At 46.0% G+C, this 20,999-nt stretch overlaps 1 non-coding gene across 1 annotated transcript; it reads right to left on the bottom strand.

The window, feature by feature from the left end:
- Positions 1 to 2,540: 2,540 nt before the first annotated feature.
- LOC149356999 (U1 spliceosomal RNA) lies at positions 2,541 to 2,705 on the bottom strand. The gene has a single exon (XR_016291995.1). It is a non-coding gene; the product is annotated as a U1 spliceosomal RNA (small nuclear RNA).
- Between the last annotated feature and the right edge of the window lie 18,294 nt (positions 2,706 to 20,999).

Below are 20,999 nucleotides of genomic sequence, written 5' to 3'. Positions count from 1 at the left end.
CGGCCAAGGACTGCCCGTGGAATTCTACAGATTTCCTGGACATGTCCTACGTTCTTGGGGGAAAAAAAATTAATATTGGAAAATTGTAACGTACAGTAACGGAAATATTGAAGGTAATGGTCCACCCTTTCTATATGCAGCAAAATCTTAAATATTTTTCATCGCTCGTATCGAGCAGTTGACGATAGGAAAAACGTTAATACGAAAAAAAAATGCAAGCCTATAGATGGGAGATTGCTATAGTGAAATCTTCCAGTATATGAAAAAAATGCGTTCATACACTTTTTCCTATTAAAAAATGTTTTCGTCCGGAATTATTGGGTATGAAATGGATGAGAACGAGAAACGGCAGGCCTCGATAACTGCTATGGGCAGGGTGAAGTAAGCTTTTTCCTGTTGCTAAACACGTTTGGCATGTTGCACGCGTAATATTATTTCTGAGCAGTTTTTGCTGTAATTCTCTAAGCATGCAGTGTTTAGTAAAGCTCGCGCTAACGAAACTCATTTCTTTTGCCATTTTTTATTTTGGAGACTGACAACAACCGCTAGCGGCGTTATGCAGACGCGTGTGAGGCAAGGTCAGTGATCGCCTTAATAATCAGACTTGTGACGCCTGGCTCAATTTTCGAAGCTGCTTTACATGTAAAAATTTTCTAAAACAAAAATAATCAAAATGTTTGCTTGCACATGAATGAACGTTGGCATATGAGCGATGGCTCTGCAAATAAATTGTTTTGGGGATGCGCGTGCGCTGTAATCGGCATTAAAATAAATATACCAACCGCTTATCTCCATTGTAGCGATTGACCAAACTAGAGCATTTTTTCTCTTTGCCGCATATAGCAAGAAGATGGTAGGCGCATTTCGTGAGTGTTTTCGTTTTTCTCCTCAGCCTCGCGTGTCGCCTTAAGGCCACTTTATTTTAAGTTAAAATAAAAATTATTTCCATTATTATTCAGCGAAACACGTAAAAAATCCTTATTATTTGGCCAACAAACCTGCATGCACCTAACTGCTCAGCCACCCAACGAAATTAAGCATCTTGCGAAGATGGCCGCGCCAAAAAAAAAAAGGTATTTACCTCGAATTCCACGTCTTAAATGACCTCGTCATTTACTTGCGATACACATTTCGCCTTTACGGTACAGGCTTTTTCGTCAACAATCTGCTTCACGTAGTGGGCCTGATCCACTAGCAGTTCATTTTTCAAGTTTGCGCAGCGAAAAAAAAAAATTCACTGTCCACTATTTCTTTTAACCTACATCTCAGAGCGTACTGCCGCGACAGAAAGAAATGCGAACAGCGCAGTGCCTAGGCGCTCCGCTGTTGGAATTTATTTTCGTCACGCTTATACTTGGCTCGCAACACAAATACGCTAGAGACATCCGTGATACAATAATGTACCACTCTAGCTTCTTTTTGTTACTACCGAGATAAAAACGCATTGAAGATAAATTCCGACTGCGCAGCGCTTGGGCGGCGTGCTGTCCGCATTTTTTTCTAGCGCCTCTGTACATTTTGCTAATCCTCTGAAGCTCGTCAGTGTTCAAGCACGAGGGAAAAAGCTCGCGACTGCACAAAGAGATTTGCAGGCTGGCCAACACGTGCAAAGCACGTGCAGAACTGGCTTCCTTTTTTTCAGGAGAAAGCGCGCTGCTCGGGCAGCTACTCAATGGGAGGGAGACCGGTTTGCCCGGACAAAAGTGCGGAGTCGGCCGGAGAGGGCGCTTTTCAGTGGCGTCCGCAGCGCCCCCCTGCGAAGCTGCGGTCCCCTCCCGGCCGTGCAGACCGTCGCCATCGCCCGGGCTGTCAGTTTGATGGGCCTCAGGAACGAAAACACTCAAGTGCAGTGCGGTTGTGCGGGGTCCAAGGGCGTGTCCGAATTCATTTGTAATAAAAAAGTTTTCTCTCTCTCCTTCTCTCTTTAGAGCATGATCGATTTTCCCCATATTTAACTTCCTTGTGTTGGCAACCTTGCCGTTATTGATTATTGATTAAAGATAGTTTTGCCTCTCTGTCTGTGCGGTTAGAGGCCTTCACGCTCTAGCGTTTCTTAGTCAAATATTTCTTCTCCTCAGGTAGCTTGCTAGTATTCTGCCGAATGGTTTCCGTAATGATAGCTGTGAAATTATCGTTTCCTCACTTAAAGCCGAATATCTGTTCTGAAAAAATATACTGAATTCCTCTCCTTATCCTCAAACCGCTAAATCGGAAATGGGCTTCCGCTTCACTAAATTCGTCCGTTCTCTCTTTAAAGTATAGGCTAATTCGGCGTACCTATCCAATGGTCTATTTGATTTTTAGACTAGCAGAAGACATTAATCATCAGTAAATAATTTTTCACCGCGAACTCTACTAACTCTTCTCTGCTATTCCTACAGCCTATCACCATTGTCTCTTATTGCGTGGTTCCCGGCCTGACCGATGTGTAGAAACATTACTCCAAAACCCTTCCGTACAAGTAAGCACTGTTAAATGTATCTGACTGATCTCCTCATTGCGAAGAAAGTATTATAAAGCTTACTTCTGATTCGTTTACGGCGGGGATTCCTGGTGCATGCCGAACCCCGCAGCCAAAAATTATGCGTTCCATCTTCCCCAGTATGGGCAAGAAGCGGGCTTCAGCCGGCCGCTGTGCAATGAACCGGCCTCAACCCGGGAGCTCAGCCTTGTTGATCACTGAGCTTCCAACACGATGTAAGTTTGACTCCGAATTCCTGCTCTCGGGGAGCCGGTCGGAAGAGTCCACTATCCATTCTCAGGTGGCCGGAGCAGCTTATTCGAAAAAAATAGTATCTAAGGGCCACGGCACCGCCACTGCGATCCCACGCTCACCACTGATGTATCTACAGGTGCTGCTGCTGCTGATTTTCCTGGGCCGGCCATGGACGATGCACAAGACGGAATGCCTCAACGATACAAGCTCCCAGCTCGGCGCGTGTACGTCAACCGACTGCGGCCTATCAACATGTTTTTTGCCTGCGTCACCTATTCTGGATGCTCCGCCACTTCTGGACGCAGTGGTCGATTCCGTCTGGCAACGTGGGACTCTGACTGCTGATCGGGCGGTACAAAAGTGCGCGCCTTTCGACGCCCCTCTGGCCACGGCACCGCCACTGCGATCCCACGCTCACCACTGATGTATCTACAGGTTGGTTACTATGACGCTTATTCTTACCGTGACGATGACGTCTGTCTTTTAGCGGTGTCGTGGCCACCTCATGTTTTGAAAAGTTTCCGCGCTGGTGTACCCTATTTATGGTGTCTGCTAGTTTTGGGAGGCGATGTCGAGCTAAACCCGGGACCCATGACTAAGGCTCAAGAGGAAAAGCTGGACCTTGTGGCTGGTTCCATCTTACGCCTTGAAGCTATAGCAATGCAGTCCTTCAAGACTCTTGTCAACAAAGTGCTTCAGATTCACGCAGACTTAAAAATTGACTTAGAAAAACTAACAAAGCGAGTTCACGGTCTAGAGCAGAAATTTTCAACCGCACCATCTGCTGAGCTCGTGGTAAAGAGTGACAAGGGTCTCGCAATTGTACAGGAAAAAATTGACGACCTTGAAAATCGCTCTAGGCGATCCAATGTTCTATTTTACGGTATAGATGATCCAGAGAAGTCGGAAACTTGGGAGGAGTCTGAACGTCTCGTAAATGACTTTTGTAAAGAAAAACTTGGGCTTACTGTTGAATCAGTTTCCAGAGCACATCGCGTGGGCCGCTTTTCTTCCGAGAAAAAGCGGCCTATCATAGCCAAATTTTTTAATGAAAGGGAAGTTAACACTGTCATGAGCCGCGGCTATAAGTTAAAAAACACGAATTTAAGCATCTCGCGCGATTACTCCGAAGCCGTTCGCGAAAAGCGACGGAAGCTTCTCCAGTTTTCAAAATCTATTAAGAAAGATGGGGATAAAGTGCGACTCGTTTTCAACAAGCTCTTCGTTAACGATGATCTTTACATGTGGAACACCAACGAAAGTCGAGCCATTCTTGTATCAGGGCGCGAGGATGGCGAACGACGTCCTCCCTCCGTTTCCGTTAACCTGAGTTCATCGACCACCTCACCTGCCAAAACACATTGTGGTAATGATAACGAATGGCTGTTTTTGTACACCAACATTAGAAGTGTTGTAGCTAACGGTATTGCACTATCATCTTTCATCGATTCATGTCAGGCTTCTTTAGTGGTACTAACTGAGACGTGGCTGAACGACACTATTCATGATGTCAACATCTTTACCAGTGCATGCAATTTCAAATTTTTTCGCTGCGATAGACAGTTGCGAAGGGGGGGGGGGGGCGGTGTTCTCATCGCGATAAAGGAAGATTTCATTGCCACACCTATCGTTATCGATTCTTTCCTTGAATGTGTTTGGGTTTCTTTGAATGATGGTGCATTTCGTGTCATCATCGGCGTTTTCTACCGTCCTCCCGACATGTCTGGCGCGTTTTCAGATGAATATCATCGGGTGCTCAGTGAAATGTATGCGCGTTTTCCCAATTCCGCTGTTATTATATTTGAAGATTTTAATTTTCCAAGAATTAATTGGTCAACACTTTCCGTAGTGGACACAGATGCAGAAGCACATTCTTTTCTCAGCACTTGCCTTGATTTTTCATTAACACAACTCATTAACCAACCAACACGATCAACTAAAGCCTCTTCCAATGTACTTGACTTAGTTCTCACAAACAAACCTGATATATTTTCAGGCATAACTCATGAGGAACGCATCTCTGACCACGATGTTATCACTGGGTACATTAAATTTCGCGCTAGCAAAAAGATAACTACTAAAAAGAAAATAAGATGTTACGCCAAAGCAAATTTTGATGCAATTAATGCAGAATTATTAATGTTTTCTGATAAATTTTTGCATGATTTCTGCTCTCGCTCTATAGAGCAGAACTGGATCCTTTTTAAAACTGCCCTCAATGATCTCATCGACCAGTTCATTCCCATGTTAACCATTACCTGTGATAGCAGTTCTCCTTGGTTTACCAACCATCTTCGGCGGCTGAACAACAAAAAGAAAAAACTATACAGACAGGCAAAACTGAATGGTCTTGTGAGTTCACATGACAAATACAGAGCATGTGAAAAGGATTATAAGGCACTATTAAGATCTACTCGGCGCAACTTTTTTTCTCATGACTTGTCTTCCATGCTGAAAAATAATATTCGCCGTTTTTGGCGTGTGGTAATCCCAGTAATTCGACCTGACATCACTCTTACAGATTCTGTTGGTGTTCCCATCCCTGATTCAGAGTGCGCTCAACTTCTTAACGATGCGTTTGTAACTGTGTTCACAGATGAAGACATTACTTCCTTGCCTACATTAAGCGCACTAGTGGGACTAACTATGGACGAGATAGTCATCAGTGAGCCTGGTGTTTCATCTCTACTAAACAATCTCAAAACATCTTCTAGCGCTGATCATATGGGCTTCAATAATAAAATTTTAAGGAATACATCACATAGCATTTGTTCCATGTTAACCGCATTATTTTCCCAGTCGCTATCAACTGGCACCATTCCTAACGACTGGCGCATAGCTAAGATAATACCCAATTTCAAATCAGGTGATCGTGCTTCTCCGCTTAACTATCGTCCTATCTCCTTAACAAGTACAGTTTGTAAATTACTCGAGCATATTATACATACTCAGGTCATCAACTACCTTTAAGATCATAACATTATCTTCGATCATCAGCACGGTTGTCGCAAGGGCTACTCATGCGACACCTAACTTGCCGGTTTTATTAACGATATTCAAGCACTGATTGACGCTGGTTTTCAAGTTGACGCAATATTTTTAGATTTTTCTAAAGCATTTGAACGCGTTCCACACCAAAGGTTGTGGCTTAAACTTTCCCAACTAAACATTCACCCTAATATTATTGCATGGATAGCAGATTTTCTCTCATCTAGAATTCAGTTCACATCAGTTAACAACTCTAACTCATGTTACGCTAATGTTACGTCTGGAGTTCCACAAGGCAGTGTACTGGGACCTTTACTTTTCCTCATCTATATTAATGACTTACCCAATTGCGTGACGTCCAGAATCAGACTATTTGCTGACGATTGTGTGCTTTATCGACGTATAACCTGTAACACTGACAGCCAGCCACTGCAGTCTGATCTTGAAGCGATAAGCACATGGTGTTCTAATTGGTTAATGCCTTTAAATCTTTCCAAAACTAAGCTCATGTCTTTCACCAACAAGCCACGTATTCCTACCGCCTACTTTCTTGATAACAATAGCGTAGAATTCACCACAAGTTACAAGTATCTTGGCATTAACCTTCAATCCGACTTATCATGGAATCATCATATTAATCTCACTCTTGCCTCCGCTAACCGTACTTTCGGACTTCTCAAACATAATTTAAAAGAGGCCGCGACACATGTAAAAAAGCTAGCGTACACCACATTAATCCGTCCGAAACTCGAATACGCGTCTGCCATTTGGGATCCTCATCAGAATTATACCATCAGTAACATCGAAGCCCTGCAAAACCGTGCTGCGCTATTCATCTTTTCTGATTATTCATGTTACACCAGCGTCACATCATTGAAGACTAAAGCCGAGTTAGATAACTTAGCACTGCGCCGAAAAATTTCCCGTCTATCACTCTTCCACAAGCTTTATCACCATCCTTCCCTTCATGATGAATTCTTTCAGCCACCGCCAGTTATCTTTCCACGTCGCGATCATCCTTACAAAGTTAAACGCATTAACTGCCAGTCATTCCATATGCCTATTCTTTTTTACCACGCACAATAACCGAATGGAACGCTTTGCCATCAGAAATTGCCACAGAATATGATCTAAATAAATTCCAACATCTTATGCACTCATGTTTCAACAACTAAAAAGGTATTTTTTTAGCGTTCTTTTCTTCCGCCTTGTCTTCTTTTTATATTATATTTTTTGTTTTGTACTTCAGCGCACCTTTTCCAGTGTCGTCTTTTTCTTTTTCTTTTTCTAGCGGTGCTGTTGTTTATGCTCAAATTTTGCTGTTATGTGCATTGTTGCGACCCCTTCTGTGAATGCCTATTTATGATTAATATTTTGTGATTTCTAATTTATTTTAGTGCAATATTTTTAACCTTATAACAATGCTTTGTACTTACTCCCCCCCCCCCCATGTAATACCCTCAAATGAGGGCCTTTGGGAGTATTTTGAATAAATAAATAAATAAATAAATAAATAAGTGTTGCGTCGTACTGAGAAAGTTCGAAAAACAGACGCACTAGCGTCGATGAACAAGTCTGAAAATTTACTACAACCGGAAACTTACAATATTTCAAGTAAAGCACCTATTAAAGTGCAGTTTTATTGAAGTCTGCATCGCTTCGACCGCTACGCGCTTGAGAATGCGGTGCACGCGCTCACGCTATGGGCATTTACCCTGATCTAGCGATCACGCGTGCTGTCCGCTCATCAAGAGCCAACGTTTTGGGAAGAGGAAGAAAACTCCATTATTACTTTGAGCAGCGAGATACCTTTTCTACGGCGATCTTTCTGTAGTAGTCTTTAGACTTTGTGTAATCGTAAAAAATGAATTTCACAAGCAGCTGGGGTGCGTAGCGGTGGAACAGTGGTTATGGCGCTCGACCGCTCACTCGAAAGACGCAGGTTCGGTCTCGGCTGCGGCAATCAAATTTTGATGGAGGCGAAATGCTAGAGACCCGTGTACTGTGCGATGTCAGTGCACGTTAAAGAACACCAGGTGGTCGAAATTTCCGAAGGCCTTCACTGAGGCATCTCTCATTGAGTGAGTCGCTTTGCGACGTTCAATTCCCATAAACTAAACCAAATCACAAGCAGTTGCGCTACAAAACTTGTGGTTGTGGTACTCTGGCCGGTGAACGCCGGCAGCGCCACCGCAGCTAGTTGTCTATGCGCGGCTAGCAGTGCTGTTTGCATCTCCACATGGCTATTTGCTTCACATATTCAAGTTTTCTAGGAGAGATGGTTTCCTCTAATAACCGCCATATGCTGCGACAGGCGCACCGTGCAGACGGCACCTGATTTCGAGTATATAGCCAGGAAAAGACGAATGGTCCACACGAGGAGTGTGCAGAAGCCGGTCAGAAAGGCAGCTGCCGAGGCTATGTTGTGCACGCTTAGCTTCTTGTCTCTGTAGACGAGTGTAAGTTGCCATGGCGTAAATTTTCATGGTCTAAGCGTGGCGTTACATGCAGAAGCGTCTTGCTGTCAAATTATGCTGAAGGAGCTTAAATTGTAGGAAACGTCGCGGTCGGTTTCACCCTCGCGCTACTCCGTGAAGCTCTTTTACCAGGACTGTGCCAGGTGTAACGCTGCCAGGGATGAACTGAGTGAAGATTGAGCACCATTTTCGGTCGTCCAGGCGTGAGCACTCGCTGCTGGTATTCTGTGCTCTTTAAATATGCTGCCACACTCCCAGAAACTTTTTTATGCAATCTGAACAGCAGCCGGGCGACAAAAGTGTCACATTGAACACTTTACAAGGATGTGTTAATGTGAACTATTCCCGATATTATCTTGCTCATCCTCCTTTCGCCATGCGGGAGTATACTGGCCTTTTTGGAGCGTGCAATTATGCCGTAGTGCCACCGGTATGTTACTGAATACTTCCCATTAGAAAAAAAAACTATCTTGAGACAACACCATTTCGGCGCTGTCAAGCATGGTCAGGCGCCAGCACTGAGTCAGCACACTGATTGCGCGGCATCTGCTCCGACAGCTAAAATTCCAGAATTAAAAAGGAAAATAGCTCTGCAACGTGCACCACTGAAATGAGCGTAAAAGCAACATTAGTAATCAATATATATTCAGTCTAAACCCAGTGCACTTAATATCTCCAGTCTTATCTGCCTTTATGATTTAAGGCCGAACATGAGCGCATTAAACGGATTTTTTAAAAAACGTCATTACTCGCTTCTACCACCCAATCCTGTTGCTGCGCTGCTGTTGTTCGTTTTTTCAACGCGCGTCCATACACCATCTTTTATGTTTCACTGGATCCATAAGACGTGCAATTTCTGCTTATGGAAGAACTATGGAGTCCGGCAGGGCCACGGAGAAAAATGCATTGTTGAAACAGCCTAGACAATTCTTCTACATGTCGGCACGAACGACCTAGCTTCCGCTTTGAACTCTCTGCTTTTGAAAGGTACGGCTGCTAACGTTTACGGTATCTACGATCCATGGTGGAGCTCAGCAAAACTGCACTGCTGCTCCATCTGCCGTCACAGAGCATGGTGTGGAGGCTCACTCCCAGTACTGCCGCAGCAGGCGTGCTGCGACTGCTGGGCGTCAAACCGGAATTTTTTGGGGTTCGGTTCCGGATCGGGTTCCCGCCTTTCGGGTTCATTTCCGGGTTCGGCTCCAGAGCAACATTTCTTTAAAAATCCCCATGGCATACAGTATTCTGTTGCCTCCGCTAGCCTTCCTACCCTTAACACGATTTAAAACTACCACCCTTACAGCATCTATAAAAACACCCTTCCACAAATCAGCCAATAATACCAAAAGCACTCAGCTTACGATAAAGTCGGTGGAGTTCCAATAAAGCGTCCTCCTCCGACGGCGTCACGAGCCAAAAGGAAGGATGGATGGATAGAGCGGTGCCATATCCGAGCCTACCCGTACTAATCAGCCTCCCGATGAGCAGCTATGCTCTGCTCTTGTTTTCTCTTAGTTTGACTGATGACATTTGGGACATGACCGTTTATGAGACAAACGGGTAGGGAAAGCAGTAGACCCGAACTTACTACAAGAGAAAATGCGCGTGGAGAAATGTACAGAGACAGACGTGCAAGAAATGAAAGTGTTCGTTTGAGTACTGATCTGCATGGGTCTAATAAGGCTTCCTAGTTTCTTTCTTTATTCTTTATTCAGTACTGCAAACCTTGTACAGGTCCAAGCAGGGTGGGTTAAATGGAAAACAAAACAATAATAACAAAGTTAATAGACATCAAAGTGAGGCTAAATGCAATAAACGATCATTCCAGTCGGTTACAGAGCGAGAAAAAAAATGGAAACTTCAATAAATCTGTTCACTAGTGAGCAAGAAGCGATCTGTACGGCGTAAACTAAATGGACCACGGGGCCAGCTGCTACTAAGGTACTGGAATTTCGCATGCAGATAATGAGGAACCGAGCGTACAGCAGCATCGTCTCTATCGTATTCGACACTTGATGAAAAAAATAATCGCATTTTCTGCGCTGTGTTGGAGCCGGGCAGAAATTGTCATTTACGAAACGATGATTCCGTGGCGTGGGCGCCTCGTCTTTAGGCAATACATCGCTAGTATAGACCACAAGTGTGCAGTCAAGCTCCACAAGGCCCCCACCAAGGAGATGTATATATTAAAAGTGCGAATATAAGGTCGAAACTCTGATGCCAGAGGAGACATGGTACAAGCCGAAGAAGTTGTAGTGAACTTAATGGCTGGCTTTACCGGCTGTGGTTGCCATCGTTTATAAAAAAAAAGCTTTATAAACGGTGGTGGTTGCACTCTCTACGTCGACAACTTCTACGCCAGCATGCCGCTTGCCTCTAGCCCCTTGAAACAAGAGCGTTGAAAGATGATAAATTTATATGCACCACTCTCCGATCGAACTTAGAGAGGAGCTTCCGAAAGTCACAGAAGGTAAAGTAAAAAAAAACTCTGCCTCTCCCGTAACCGAGAGTAGAGTAAGCATGAAATGTTTACGGGCATAATGCGAAGCGCACGCGGACACGACGAGACGCAGGCCTGACAAGAATGTATATGCAGCGCGTTCGAAACTGTCCGAAGTGCGTAGAGGCGAAAGCGTTTTCAGCACCACTTTTCGTATGTGACACTGGTGATGTTACCACTGGATTACGTCCCACATAATTCATGACTAAGTAATGACAAATTACTGATTAGTGTGTAATGACTGATTAATGACTAAATACTAATAAACTGCTAATTAATGACGCTTAGCTTCGCCTTTAGGAGTGGAACGCGACAGCGTGTTGTAGCGCTGCCAGGCAGTCCGCGGAACGCCACCACCCGTTCGGCGTGATGCCTCGTCCTTTGAACGCGACGCTTTTTGAGGAAAGGAAATTACGCAGTAATTCTCTGCCATCTCGATGGACACCCGAGCCGCACCTTACAGGAAGGTAGGAACGCCACCACCCATTCGGCGCGATGCCTTGCCCTTTGAACGCAACGTTTTTTGAGGACAGGAAATGGAGCAGTTATTTTCTGTCATCGCGGTGGACACCCGAACTGCACCGTACAGGAAGGGAGGAACGTCACCATCCGCTCGGCGCGATGCGTTGCCCTTTGAACGCAACGCTTTTTGAGGAAAGGAAATGGCGCAGTAATTCTCTGTCATCTCAGTGGACACCCGAACCGCACCATACAGGAAGGGAGGAACGCCACCACCCGTTCGGCGCGAAGCTACCGGCGCTTGTATGCCGGTCCTGTAGGAGGGCTTATAGAGTCTCGTTAAATCTCGTACGGTGCCCGGATGTTCTCGTTTCAGTGCCCGGATGAGTAGAATTCAGTGCCCGGATGTTGGCTCTCGGTCTTGGCGTGACTATCACCACACTGCCGACAACGGGAGCTAAAAGCATTTCATGCTTAAATATTGTGGCATGTATGTGCTTTTTGCACGCGTTATTAGAAATCGGAAATTATAATTCTGTGCATTATCAAACGCACAGCTCGACTGATATCTTGATAAACATTGAGAAGGCACTGGCAGCAGTTATTTTTTGTGACTCGTTTGGAGACCAACCGGCGCTTGCATGCCGGTCGCGTAGGAGGGCTTAGAGAGTCTCGTTAAATCTCGTTAAGTCTCGTACGGTGCCCGGATGTTCTCGTTTCAGAGCCCGGATGACTGGAATTCAGTGCCCGGATGAGTGGATTTCAGTGCCCGGATGAGATAATTTCAGTGCCCGGATGATGCTTGTCGGTCTCGGCGTGACGTCACCACACTGCCGACAACGGGAGCTAAAAGCATTTCATGCTTAAAAACGGGAAAGTCGTCGTTGTTGAATCCGAAGAGGTGTAAAGGTGCTGAGGCGGGTAGAAAAAGAACCCGTTCTCACGATAACAACGGCTGCTGAGCAGGACGCCAGTCTTGTTTATGTCGGAAAAAAAAAACCAGGAAGGCTGAGCCGATCACGAAATCGCGCACGGTTCTCGAATGCAACGCTGTTAAAAAGGGCATCTACTATATTCACCAGATGACGTCGTACTACTCCTGCCTACAGAAAGGGTTCCAAAGGTGTAGGAAAGCAGCGCTGGAGCTCATCGTTGGAATTGCAGCTATGGATGTTTGGGTCGTCCGTTCAGTAGTGGACGGTAAAACGTCGCTAGTCATCGAATTCCACGAGGAGTTTCCATGCCCACTCTTAAGCCACAGCTCATACTGAGACCGAAGGGACACGCGGAACAAAGCGCTCCAACTCGCTGGAAAAGGCTGATGGACCTGCATGAACCGTCCGAAGGACAGGTACTCAATTATACTAGTTGCTAAGAGCTCCCAGAAGCCCAGAGCAGGCCAAGATAATGCCGAAGAAAGTCGTTACATTCTGCCCAAGAAAGCCGTTTCTGTGTTTGCCATGCTTCAGTCTTCCGCGCGAGTAGAACGCCTGAACATAGACTACGTTTTAGTCATCATAACCTGGTGACAAGTGAGACGTTAAGTGGCAGATACTGCGATTCGAACTGTTTCTTTCAGAAAACTGTTCTGAAAGTACTTCAAAAAAATGTCGAATTTCAGCTCTTGTTGTCGAGTCTTGGTGTTTAGAAGTATAAAGTACTTGGAATTCTATTGCGCAGCTTAGCGTGGAGTTGCCACACACAAAGGAGCTGGTAGGTGGGTAGTAAATGTAGCAGGCAACGGCTTCGAAGCGCGAACTATTTATTGCGCAAATCTGTGCCCAGCAAAAGCAAGAAAAATCTGGGGCGCGAAAGTACAAAGTGCCTTTTTAACATTGGTTCGGATAAAAATGACCGACTCTCTCGGCCGCGCTCTATTCAGACATCAAGCGGAACTTTTGTAGATAGAAAAGCTCCATTTTTCAAGCACAGTCTTGAGAAGCATAAAAACACACCTGCTTCGGTCGCGATCATTTGGAATGAAGCGAAGAGAGTCGCGGGAATAAATGACTTGATATACTCTCCATACGCCGAATCCTATAAGGATCCTTTATCCATATTTTTTCCTTTCGGACCCATTTGGCCTTGGATCCGCACGGACACTGCCGCGCGGCCACAGCGGCGCCTTGAATCTGTCCGCGATGATGCACAGCGCCCGGTATGCCGCCAGCAACTCGCTTCTCGGCTCTGCAAAAGCGGCGCACCGCAGCTAGAAGCAAGTGCTTCAATGCCTCGATTGAATCGCAATCACTGAACGCGTTGCGGAGTGAAAGTCTCTGGCGCACCTGTCTAAATTTCTTACCCCACACGCAGCCAACGCACGTTAGAAGAATCATCGGGCGCCGGAGACAGGACAATGAGCACGCACCGAGATGCGCTCTCCTTGCGCGATGCGTGGGTCCGGGTGTTGTTGACGGAACTGATAGTGGATCACCACACGGGCGTACTCCAGGGCTAGCGGAACATCGCTTACGATGAAGCTCATGTGCGGCAGTGGCGAGATCGTCGACCTTCTCGTTACCATCAATGCCGCAAGGAACGGGGCGATCACTGCCCATGAATATTGCATCCTTGCTCTGCGAGCCGCAGAATCTCGGAATATCGGCCTAGTGGTTTGAGGGTGCACCGACTGTGCCTCAAGCCAAGCGCTGCGTGTTGGCGTTTCTTCTGATCGTGATAGTTTCTTTGCTGCACAGACACCTGACACCTTCAAAGGCGTTTGCTGTGCCGCGCCGTATGGGTTATCTTAGCGGGTGCTTTAGAAGCTGACTCGACGACGAAAGCACAATGTCGGCAGCATGCAGCCGGGATAATTTGCATGCACGAACCTTGCTCAGTTCGGAAAGTTATGTTGATGGAGGCGAGGTTTCGTTCAAGGTCCACAGCCGCCTCGCGAGATGGTGCATATCCCGTGCACATGTTTCCCTCGTTCGTTCAATCCAACAGATGCCTCCTAAGAATTTCTTCTTCAGATGCCGTTGACACGACGGCCGCAATAGCGAGGCGCAGTGCTGGTGATCGTTGAAGCTTGCACCCCTATAGCTTTAGAGTCGAGCGGAAATTTGGCGAGAATGCTTGGACTTGCAGTGCATATGCCAGCTAAAGCAGCATATGTACGTGTGACGTCAGCTTCGAGAGTTGTATATAACCGAGAGCTTCGCGCCGCAGCTCCCTATACGGTTAATTCGGTTCGGCCAAGTCGAATCGCAGCCTTAACTTTTTATGCGAAGCATACTACTTTAGCTACCACTTCAGCCCTTCACCGTGGTTATGCGCCTCCAAATCACGTGATACATGACGTCACACCACGTGACACGATGACGTCACGACAGTGGAGAAACGGGGGCCCACCTCGCGCCGTCGCTGTGGTTGTGCGCCTCCAAATCACGTGATACATGACGTCACACCACGTGACACGATGACGTCACGACAGTGGAGAAACGGGGGCCCACCTCGCGCCGTCGCTGTGGCTGTGCGCCTCCAAATTACGCGACACGATGATGCTTCGCATTCTCCAGGCTTAACCAAGTTAAGCCTCAGCCATTTTTGCTTTGCTCCTTGCCGATTCCACGTCCTCATAGAAGCTTTCTATGATGCGGTCATCATAACCAGATGTAGGTCCGTAGGCCTGTGCCACTTTTAGTTTGTACCTCTTATTAAGCTTAGTTACGAAAGCTGCTACTTTCACAGCGCCATAACCACTTAGCCGCCACGGCACCTTCGATGGGAGACTTCAGTGCCAAGGTAGGGAAGAAGCAGGCTGTAGACAGGCAGCAGGCGACTATCGCACAGGCTGTAGAAATGCCAGAGGGGGAGTTAATAGTAGATTTCGCAGACATAAATAATTTATTGATCGTGAATACCTTCTCCCGCAATCGAGGAAACCAGAAATGGGCGTGGAAGAGCCCCAACAGTGAGACAAATAATGAACCGCACTTGACACTATGCGCTCACCCTGGCTTCGTACGGGATGTGGAGGTCGTCGGAAAGGTGCGTTGCAGCGACCACAGGACGTTAAGCTCTAGAATTAGTCTAGACTTGAACAGAGAACAGAAGATATCAGTGAAGCGGAAGCTCATTAACGAGTTAGCGGTTAGAGTGAAAGTAGAGCAATCCAGTATATCTTTGCAGAACAGATATTCGGCTTCAACTGAGAACAACGACCTTAATGTTCCAGCAGTGATTGATAATTTCACACCTATCGTTGCGTAAAGCGCGGTAGAAGTAGCCGGTAGGTTGGTTCCACAGGATACCGGCAAGCTATCTCAGGCTGCCAAAGTATGAAGGCGTCTAATCCCACAGAGAGAAACGAACTGGCAGAGCTATGTAAAGTAATCAATTAGCGTAAGGTAGCCGACATAAATAAATTTAATATGGAGAGAATCGGGCATGTTTAAGAAGGGAGGTAGCCTGAAAGCAGTGAAGAGAAAACTAAGTGTAGGCAAAACCTACGTGTCTTCGTTAAGAGACAGGGAGGGCAATGTGATTAGCAATATGGATAAGTATTCTACACAAATCTATACAGTAGCTAATGTAATCAGATGGTTGAGAGAGACGGTTTGGTATGGTTTGGTTTTAAGGGGTTTAACGTCCCAGAGCGACACAGGCTATGAGGGACGCCGTAGTGAAAGGCTCCGGAAATTTCGACCACCTGGGGTTCTTTAACGTGCACTGACATCGCACAGTACACGGGCCTCTAGAATTTCGCCTCCATCGAAATTCGGCTGCCTCGGCAGGGATCGAACCTGCGTCTTTCGGGTCAGCAGCCGAGCGCCGTAACCACTGAGCCACCACGGCGGGTCGATTGAGAGAGACAGTAGCGCACAGCACTGGGACATCCAGCCAGTAAGAGGAAGTAAAGAAAGCTTTAGGGGCAACGCAGAGAGGCAAAGTAGCTGGTGAGAATCAAGCAACAGGAGATCTGCTAAAGGACGTAAGGGAGATTGAGCTAGAAATCCTTGCCACCCTGTATACTCTTGGAGCCTTGGAAGAGCGCAAACATCTTAACCTAAGAAAGAAGACGTCAAGGACTTCGAAAATTACAGATCGAAGAGCTTACAATCCGTCTCCTATTAGGTATTCACTAAGGTAATCGTTAATAGAGACGACCTTAGACTTCAGTCAATCAACTGATCAAGCAGGCTTTCGTAAAGGCTACTCGACTATGAACCATACTCACACTATCAGACAGATGATAGAAAAATGCTCAACTTATAGTCAGCCTCTCTATATAGCCTTTATAATTTACGAGAAGGCATTTGACTGAGTCGAAACTTCAGCAGCCATGCAGGCAATGCGGAATCAGCGTGTAGAAGGGGCTTAAGTAAAAATACTGGAATATATCAACAGCGGGCGCCCAGCAACCATAGTCCTCCATAAAGTAGGCAATAAAATTCCGGTATGAAAGGTTGTCAGGCGGGAAGACACGATCTCGCTAGTTCTATTCACCGCTTGTTTACAGGAGGTATTCAGAGGCCTGGATTCCGATCAGTTAGGGATAAGAGTTAATGGTGAATACCTTAGTAATCTGCGATTCGCTGATGACATTCCATAGCTAATTCACTAAACAGAAGAACTGCAAAGCATGATCAATGAATTAGGCAAAGCAGAAAGGCGGGTGTAAAAATTAATACGCAGAAAACCAAAGCAGTGTTCAACAGTATCAGAAGAGAATAGCCGTTTCCAGTAGGTAGCGAGGTGCTGCAACTGGCAAGGGAATACTTCTACATAGGGCAGGTAGTGACCGCAGATCCGGATTAAGAGAATGACATAACTAGAAGAATAAGAAAGGGGTGGAGCGCATTTGACAGGCTCTCTCAGATAATTAATGGCAGTTTAACAATATCCCTCAAGAGCAAAGTATAATACAGCTGTATCTTACGGGTACTTATTTCTTTCTTTATTTATTTTTATTATTCCTCAAAGCTTCACAAGGACATTACATAAGGTGTGGGCTGACAAAATTGTATTGTTCTGGACAGAGATGATCTTCGACGGCGGATTTGAAATGATCTAGATTGATGATGGTCACCACCTCGAATAGAAGGTCATTCCAGTCATTGACTGTTCTAAGGAAGAGAGTCTGCTGATATGTTTTACTGCGAGATTGCTCGGGGTAGACGGCGTTAGGGTGGGAGTTACGGGATATCTGATGAGCGCACGTGATATGGGGGGCATCGTAGTTAAAGGTGTGATAAATTCTCTGATACAACAAAAGAGAGGCGATTTTGCGACGGTAGGCTAGCATGGGAAGATTGAGCTGGGATTTTAGTGTAGAAACACTAGTGTGATAAGAGTAGTCGGAACAATTGAATCTGGGAGCATGGTTCTGGACCGATTCAAGCATAATGACAAGGTTAGCATAGAAAGGATCATACGCTGCCATATGCAAACTCAAGTCTTGGACGTATGAAAGTTAGGCAAGCAAGAAGTTTTATCAAACAGGGAGCTAATGATAAGTTATGCTGTACGTACTCGAGAACTTGATTTGCTGAATTAGTAACATGATGAAAGCGATGGGAACAGGTTAAATCTTTACTTAAGTGGATACCAAGGTACTAGTAGAAGCCAACTGATATGATAGGAATAGTGCTAATTGTGTAAGTATTATCCTGGTGCTTGTGCCGGCGATGAAAAGAAAGAAGGGACGTTTTAGTACTATTTATTGACATGAGCCAAGTGTGGTACCAATCTTCGATACGAACAAGATCTTCTTGAAGAGTAGTGATGCCATTCTGATTATTAATTGGGCGGTAAATAACACAATCATCAGCAAATAGTCGAACATTAGACGTGACGTTAGACGCGAAATCATTTATGTTGATAAGAAATAGAAGTTGTCCTAAAGTGGTACCCTGGGAAACGCCAGACAAGACAAAAGAGGGGGATGACGAGTGTGAATTAGCGTGGACAAATTGATAGCGGTCCGTTAGGAAAGCTCGAATCCAATCTAAAACCGATGGATGTAGATTAGGAGTGAGAGTGTATGTGTTAGGTGCTTATGGGGGACTTTATCAAATGCTTTTTCAAAATCTAGGAATATGGAATCCATGGGAATGTTACAATCGAGGCATGCATGTATATCATGAAGAAAGAGAACAAGTTGGGTGTCACAGGAGCAACCTTTACGGAAGTCGTGTTGGTTAGGATGAAAAAAGTTATTCGATGGTAGGACCTGGGAAGTATGCGAATATATTATGTGCTCTATAATTTTACAACAAACACTGGTTAATGAAATTGGCCTATAGTTAAGTGGTGAAGGTCGGTTACCTTTCTTGAAGACTGGAATGACCTTCCCGATCCGCCAGTCACGTGGTAATGAGCACTGAGAAAGCGACTGCTCAAAAATTAAAGATAAGATGATACTACAAAGGTCTTTGGTGTTTCTGAGAACTTTAGCGTTTATGCCGTCAACACCTACGGGTGAAGAATTCTATGGTGTGTTTATGATTTTAGCCATGCCGCAAGGTTCGAAGATATGTTTTCCATAGGCGGATGGAGAAAGTAGGGGGCTTCAGGGAGGTTATCAAGAGGTTCCTGTGTGAATACGGAGCAAAATGTGCGGTTTAGGCTATTTGGAACGTTCGATTCGGAAATGGAAACTCCAGAATTATCAGTCAGTGAAATTACATTAGAAGTAGAGGGGCTTATTGTTTTCCAGAAGCGCTTGGGATTATCATGCAGCATGTTAGGTAAGGTGGTAGAGAAGAAGATATTCTTAGTTAAGGATACCTCGGTGCCATAGTTAGTAGCGGCAGTGTGATATTTATTCCATGCCTGGGCCGTGCCTATAGCTTTAGCAGCACGAAATAATCGGTTCTTTTTGTTGCCTAGTATTTTAAGCGTTTCGTTACACCATGGGGAACTAGGGCGTTCTGTTATGTTGATAGTCAGAATATACCGGGTGTTTCAACAAAAGTGAACCAGAGTTTTTAAAAATCGGCTTGTTTTCAGCTATCAAGATAGCAACGGTGTCGTTGTAATCCTAGCGTTGGCGAGCATAGAAAACAAGTGAATTATGTTAGCTAGTAAGCTGGTTAAGTAATTTTGAATAGCTTATTTTTTAAGTATTAGAGTTAGGTGATTGATTGTAATAGGAGATCTGCAGACCGCCGCCAGTAGTATTCATATCAGTTTTTAGAATTCCGGAAACGGGCCTCCCGTCGGCGCTGCGGCTGAACGAATTCCGGCCGTCGCGCACCCTTTTCGAAAAGCGCGCGTCGCCACCGCGCCGCCAAGCGACGGGACGCCAATGGCGCAAGGATCACGTGATCTCTCTGCTGCGTCGTCTGAAGAGCGAGCGGCTGCGCCCGCCGCTGCGCTGACTCAGCTGTAGTCGGCCGGGTTATCGCGAGCGGCTACACGCGCTTCATTCAATGAGCGCCGAGTTGGTTGTTTCAGGCCAGCACAAAAACAAAACGTGCAGCGTAACTGCTGTGGGAAACACCGGTCGAGCTAAGTGGGCCCAACGTCTGTCCAGTTTTTAAATTGGTTGCACGCAGTTGTCGGCCTGACAAGGTGGCACTTAGTGCGCATTTAGAAATGGCATCGAATAGACTCAACTAAAGCTGTCAGTTCAATTGAAGACGGACATGGTAGCCACCTACAAAAGTGCGAGAAGAAACAGGCGCTTAGCTGCTCAGGTTTATGCTGTCCAGCACTCCGGCTGCCGTATTCCTGGAAAATCGTCTTTCGAGCGTGTTTTTCGAAACTTTCTCTCCACGGGATCAGCAATTCGGAAACAGCGGTGCCAAGTACGGGCTGACAAAGACAAAGAAATCGACATATTGGCTTTCGTAAGAGCGAAGCCGGAGGCGAGCACCAGGGAGATAGCTCAATGTGCGAGTGCAAGCGTGTCGGCTGTATGAAGGATTTTGAAAAAATCATCGCATGCATCCTTTTCATGTAAGTTTGCACCAGGAGTTAACCAGCACGGACTACCAGCGACGTGATGAGTTCTGCAATTGGGCAGTAATTCAAACAAATAGACCCTGACTTCTTGAAGAAAGTAATATGGACAGACGAGGCATAGTTCTGCCGGAAATCCCAACGTTTTTAGATCCCTTTCAGTTTGCAAGCTCCCCCGCGCCGCGCCCGAGAAAGCGGCCCCCGTCCGCTTCCACTCACCACGCGGCGCTGATGTCGCTGTCGGCCTAAAGCCCCTGAAAAAACTAAAGTAGCGACAAGACGCCCTCCCTCTTCTCTCCTCCTCCTCTGCGCGCCGGGCGAACGACTTTTGTTTTCGTTGTAATTTCATGTGACTGCGGTGGCGACCTCTAGCCCGCTCCGAAGGAACTAACGCCTCTTTTCAATTGGTTGCGGCCGGATTCCTGTACTTGCCGAGTTCTTCTCTATGTCTCCGCATTAACCGTGCGTTCCACTGCATAAATACATCGGTGACTTAGGAGTAACATTTGCATGCTTCACTGAATCGTCTAAAGGCAAAAATGAGCACGCATAGATGAATTGTTTTGGTAGAGCCGCACGCGCACCGTGTCCCGGTGCGCCGGGTTTTATGCGGCGTGCCAAGTTTGACATCGAGAGTGGGGCGTGCATTGAACGTGACCGTGAATCATGAGGCCGTAGAATGAATTTTCGGTGATCTGTTTTGGTGAAGAGTATGCAAACAGACGACCGTCCCCGCCGGAACGCTGGACGTGCTAGAATGGATGCACAGGCTTGACATTCTAAAAGGCACCTGCAAGTGAAGGCATTCTTAATTCCCGTGGTTCATCCGCTCTTCTAGTGGCTTTTAGTTTTGGTCTGCTGCAGTGAATCGCGGACCAGGTAAGACACTTGAGGGAGTGCTCGAAATACGGTATGAAGGCCACGTTACGCGTGCACTTATCTGTGCCTCCCC

This window comes from Amblyomma mixtum, chromosome 3 (assembly GCF_055824585.1).
Source record: "Amblyomma mixtum isolate Tamu chromosome 3, ASM5582458v1, whole genome shotgun sequence".
In the NCBI taxonomy this organism is placed as follows: domain Eukaryota; kingdom Metazoa; phylum Arthropoda; class Arachnida; order Ixodida; family Ixodidae; genus Amblyomma; species Amblyomma mixtum.
Note: the sequence above shows the minus strand (reverse complement) of the source record. Positions and strands in the feature narration are given on the sequence as shown.